Below are 6254 nucleotides of genomic sequence, written 5' to 3' on the forward strand. Positions count from 1 at the left end.
GGTTTGGGAATTCTTCAGTGACTGTGAGCATAATGTTAGAATCGTAATTCAAGATGTGCTTTTGATGTTGACTCGACATGGTAATAATCTTATGTTGATTCACCCTCACCCAAATCTTTCTTGTGGTAGATCAAGTATTCGGGGTGTTATGATTTATGTTTGTTTTTTTTAAAGATTTCTGCTATGATCTAAATTCCGCATCACTTCCATTTGTTTTTTTTTGATGTTTTGGTCGATTCTCTCAACTTATAAGATCTACTTGCTTTCCTTTTCCTAAGCTTCTGCTGTGTCATCGATGGTCTTAGGATTGTCTAAGTTGTGCTCGCTAGGTTCTAGCTCTCTAGACAAAGCCTTGGATGTTTGCTCTGACCTCACCTACTGCTGAACCCAGAAAGATCCATACAGACATAAGCTCCATACAGGCATGAGCCTGAACAACCAAAGTGACCTTTGTCTGCTCAGGTCTGCTTGCATTGTAGTCAATCATTTCCAGTATGTAATTTAGCACGAAAAAAAACATAGGCCTTTCACACGTAGATTGCAGAACGTCTACGTAGTCTTTCTTTCTGGGTAATAGCTGTGGTGTTTGTTTTAGTTTTCAGTTACAGGATGTCTTCAAAGCCTTCTTTGGCCAATACATTAGCCTCTTGGATAAGGTAATGATTGATGCATAGTTTCCCCTGGTGTGGAGCCTGTTGCTTGAGACCATGTCACCACCAGGTGAGATGTCTTTGACGGTCTTTTGCTTTCTTGGAGGATCCATTATTTGGTGCGAACTGTTGTTTTATGGTATTATTGATCCAAAGAAACATGTTGATGATTATAAAACTATATTTGATCATGGTAATGTGGAGAATGTCATGACTTTTACATGACTATTTTATATTGGTCCCAACATGCAATAATAAACAAGTACTGTAGGTAGTTGTTCCCCCAAACCAACCTGAAACAACATTGTACTTGTTGAGAACAGATCACATCGCCACAACTGTTATAAGCAAGAAACAGGTGAAAAATAGTTACATAGTTAGATAGAGTGTGCACATCACATAAATAGTATGTGGCAAATCAGATTATACAGTACTGATGTTATTTGTGTATCATCAATCACCTTCACAGAATTATGGCAGCTAGTCATGAGAACGGTTGTCAGCGACACAATACAAACAGCAAACAGCTAATGGTTTTGAAAATCTACTGCCCGCCACAGAAATATATTACAATTATTTTGCTCCTGTCATGGGCAATCTGGATCTGTACCCCAGTTGCTGGTTGAAAGTGTTTGTGTTACACAAACGTGTGTGTGCTGTGTACTAATGATGCTTTGCTGGTAGCAAATATGATTTGTTGCAAAGGCTTTGTTTTCATAGCTGACATTCTTGCTATGCGGTTTGATTTCATTTACCTTATTGCTATATTGCAATATCCAGCCATTGCCTTTCTGTGTCTCAGCACTCTTGTTGTCATGTGAGCAGGAGACCAATCCCAGAAACACAGGGATAAAAGTCAAACCATGAACCAACCCAAACACCATGACCAAAAACATAATCTTAAAAAACGTTCGGAAAATATGATTCTTAGACCCCGCCAAGACCACCACTCCCAAAATGGTGGACACGGCTCCTTGTATTATGGGATATCCTAGGGTGAAGAGGGTGTCAACAACTCTCTCATCCACACTCTGTTTGGTGCTGGAGACGAAGCTGTAGCAGACATGAGCAGAGAAGTCCACGGTGAACCCTATGCAGACCACCAGGATGATCATGGATATGGAGTCAAGCTTCACATCCCAGAGAGCCATGAAACCGGCGACTCCCACTATGACCGAGCCAATGGAGAGCGTCACCCAGAGAGAACACAGAGGGTTCGGAATGAGTAGGAGAGAGACGACCATCATAATCGCCGTGGTGACCCCAATGTTCTGCAGAGTGCCGCTCACGATGACCTCATACTGGTCATAATAGATGAAAGCAAGATGATAGGCCATTAAAGGAACCAGGGTGCATCTCTTCACCGCGTCTTTTAGACCGTTGAACATTTCCATTTCCATGCTGGCGTTGGCGATGTCACGCATCTGGACGAAGAAGCGTGAGGCTCGGACGAAACCGTCCGTGACGTTGACGTCCTGCTTGAAGTCGGGGAACGCGTTGAGAAACGAAGACAGATTTGCAAGGAAGACATGTTCATCCTCAAGGTTCAGTTTGGTTTCTCGTCCGTAGGCCTCATAAGAGTCAAGCCAGGATGTGAACAGATCCCTTTCAATGAAGCGTAGACTTCTAAACTCATCCATGCAGGCAGAAAGGTCAGACCTCTTGCTTTTATCCCAGTAACTGAACTGTTCAGTGACTATGACCATGACATTCGGGCCATAATTAGAGAAATATTCCCTATTGTTATCATAATATGTGATGACGTAGGAATCGTCAGCTGCCAAGTCACGAAGATCAATGCCCTGTTGTATGTTGAAGCAGCCGTAAACACTAACTGCCACATACCCCATATAAATCAATACCACAACTGCTTTGGTCCAGGGCTTTGTCATCAACGGACCATAGCACTTCTTAAAGAAGTGATTCATTGGTTGTTCTTTCTCAGCCCCAGTGTCTTTATCATAATCACCTCCCACACAGAACATACTGTACCCACTACAGGAGTCTTTATCGTCCCTCGCAGGAACCTCCATGCAAGTCAGCCAGTGTCTGTTGCTGGCCTCTCTCCGTCCATTCAGCGCCAGAAAAGCTCCGAAGAATGTGATGTTGTAGACGTAGCAGAATACGACCGCCGTGCTGGTGTACAGGCAGAACATTTGAACGGAGGGAAAGTCGGACACGAGGCCAACGCAGAATCCCAGGACGTCTGTCAGAGTGGTGATGGTGATGGACATGGCTGCCTCTTTGTATGTGCGGGCCATTCTGGTCGCCACGGGGTCCTGGACCTGAGTCTGCTGCCAGTGAGACACATGATGAACATATCATCAACGCCAATTCCTGAGAAATATCAACAATAGCTGTCAAACGGAGAGACAACCTACAGTATGTACTAAATACCGGTAACAGATTTACAAACAGTATATGTGTGTGTTTGTGTTACAGTATATAATGTATGTGTGTGTGTGTTTGTTTGTGTATGTAAGTGTGTAAATCTTCTCACCAAGTATCAAGAAAGGGGAGTTAGCCACCGTGATTACAAAGGGCATCCCGATGTAGAGCATCAATCCAAACGAGGACAGGACTGCCAAGCCAGCAGACAGGACTCCAACAGCTGCCACCCACAGCTTGTTCCTCACATTATCCAGCCTAACACAATGACGGAGTCCCTTCAGACATTAGATACATCAGAAGCGAAATAAAATAGTTTGTCAGCTTTATTACAGCTGAGGACAGACCCAGCTCAGTGGTAGAGTGTTTGACTGGCGATTATGGAGGTTGCAGGTTCAAATACTCCCCCCTGTACACCCTGTGCTTTGGATGAAAGGACATACTAAATGATCCCATTGTAATGTGTATAGGATTTTCTGTGAAGGTTACAGGTTATTTTTAACATTTGAGAGACAGGAGTCAAAAATCTAGCAAGCTTCTGTGTACAGGTGTGTGTGCGTGATAAGAATGTGTGTGATAGCTATAGCCCTGCTGGGTATATAATCTGTCAGTGAAACAATGACGCATCCATAAGCGCAATCTTTGACCCTCAGAATGGGGTCACTCCTCACCTTAGGTTTGATAGCACAGAGAAGCCGATAGCAAGGCCATATGTGATGGAGAACAATGGAATTCCATCTGTGGTGTGTTTCTCAATCTCTTCCTGCCTTGATTGTGATGTGAAGTATGACACCTAGAGAGATAGATAGCACATAGCATGTAAAAGTCCATTCATTATTATGACACCGACAGAGATAGATTGAACATGTCATATCAAAAGTACATACAATATCGAAATAATCGCAGTTCTAGCATAATAGATGCCAGGTACTGTCTGTATAGGTATACTGTCTGTCATACTAAATGTTTTTGTTGTTTAGTACAAATGTAGCACAGATTTATTTGCTGAGTGAGGTCAGTACCTTCAACAATCCTTTACCTACCTTGATATTAATGGTTCCACGTTCACCCGACAGTAGCCTCTGGAATTCCTTTAACCATACACCTGCTGTTTCTTGATTTTCTAAGAAGTACATGAGTTTTACAGCCTTGGCACTTTTCACAACACCATTCTCTGTGTCTTCAACCCCACCGAGTGTAGAGCCCAGGAATATTGGTTTGGAGTTTAGAACATGCAACGGGTAAGAAATGTTTATCTGCTCAATTCTGCTAGCATTATAGTTGATTATTTCTAGAATGTCATTTGGCACGCAATTTCTGTCCGATTTTGAACATAAATTGCCGTATTTCAACTCTTTTTGGTTTACTTGTACAGAGATGTCGTTTACTCGGTTGTTCAGGTTGATGATGTCATCAAAGGCCTCTTTGGTCAGTATGCTGGACCCTCTGTTAGACACGACGATGACTGATGAATAGAGTCCTTCACTGTGCAGTCTCTGCCCCGAGAAGGAAGAATCATCCTGGGGAAAGTTGTCTTTAACAAAGCCTCTAGATGTCTTGGAGGGTCCATTCTTGGGTGTGAACTGTCGTTCCACGTCGTTGTCCTCTCTGTCTTTCAGAAAGTAGAATCCACCTCCCAGCGTCGCCGACACGATCAGAGGGACGACAAAAAAGCAGACGGGATGGGAGCCGACCACCCGGCCCAGCTTGTGAAAGACGCGAGACAGAGGCTTCTCAATGCAGTCTGTGCGTTCACAGCCCATTGCACGACAAGGAGTTGTTCCTACGATGTGAAATCTCAGAGAAGGACAAAGCCATCCACTTTTTTATATAGTAACGGTACACTTGACCGTTGGTAACACTGTGGGTGGAGGCTGTTTGGTTATGTAGGTTACGATAGGTGACTGGTAAGGGGGACACAAAAGCAGAGTTACTTATCAATCCCACCACAGAGAAAACATACATGCCCCGTACAATTATCCAAATATTGACAGAACGCAAACATTTCTTTGCTCCAAGTTTTCTTCAAGAAAAGCAGCTTTCATTACCCAATCACTCTTTACGCATGTCTGAAGAACACATCAGTCGTCACTGCTGTGATGGATCATCAACTTGTTTTCATGACGTGATTCTTTCAGTCCTAGTCCCTGTGCATGGCCTGCACTGTGAACACACTCTGCCATTTTAATCTCTAGTTCCTCTACATGGTCCAGTGCAAGTCTGAGAAGCTCTGCTTCACACCTCAGGATGGGCCAGCCTCGCAGTGCCAGTTAACCCCTGTCAGTCAGCTGTCTGTCACAGTGCCACCAGGTCCTCTGGGACACTGCTCATATCACATTTCACACAAATCCATCTCAGGGTCATTGATTTCCCAGAGTCCGAGTGAGAAATGGATTCTTTTTTTTTCTCCCTCCCCTCATCATGTAGGAGGAGGAGAGGGTCGAACTCTCCTGCTTAGCGCTGTGCAGACAGCCGTCTGTGAGCGAAGGGAGAGTTACAGTTAGACATCCATAGCCAGAGGCATCTGTGGAACTTCAAATCTTTTTTATATTAGACTGAAAGGGAGTGTTGGAATTCTTCGTCTCTCTCCTTCTCTCTTTCTCTCTGCCTGGGATTGTCTCTCGCTGCTTCCTTCTGCCTTTCCAGTTGATAATGTGAGTACAATGTACAGTATACATGGTCAGAGTTGGCAAGCAAGGCCGTCTCCCTGAAATATCCACGTGTAAGTCTGCGAGCGAAAGGAGAACAATGACAAACCCACGTTCACCCACGTCTCCTCTGATAATGAACTCGGAACAGCAATTCTCACCTGAATAGACCCCTGGGTTTTAGAATGGCACACGAAGAACAAAGAAAATCAAATGAGAAGCTAAATGAAGACCTGACTATGTCCTCCACCAGGAGACGTCTGCGGTGATTACAGAGAGGTTAATGAGCAGTAAAGAAAAGAAAGACGACTTTCATTCTCTCGACGTTTCAAGAGGGGACGACATGAGCTGACCCTTATCAGCCAGGATGACCCAACCTCTGCATGTCTTAACCTCTCCTATATTTTATTGTCTCACCACTTCCTTCATGGCGAATGCTCAGTTTCCATTGATGCCACAGGTCCACATTAAGAAGATGGAAACAGGCTGGCACCTGCAATTATCCCTGCTCACCCAGCCATAGGCAGCTGAGGAACAGCTGTCTCTTTCTTTCTTTTTCTTTTTCTTT

General features: G+C 44.1%; 1 pseudogene; it reads right to left on the minus strand.

Moving 5' to 3' along the window:
* Nucleotides 1-974: 974 nt before the first annotated feature.
* On the minus strand, nucleotides 975-4801 carry LOC124470361 (annotated as a pseudogene).
* Between the last annotated feature and the right edge of the window lie 1453 nt (nucleotides 4802-6254).

This window comes from Hypomesus transpacificus, chromosome 8 (genome assembly GCF_021917145.1).
Source record: "Hypomesus transpacificus isolate Combined female chromosome 8, fHypTra1, whole genome shotgun sequence".
Taxonomy (NCBI): domain Eukaryota; kingdom Metazoa; phylum Chordata; class Actinopteri; order Osmeriformes; family Osmeridae; genus Hypomesus; species Hypomesus transpacificus.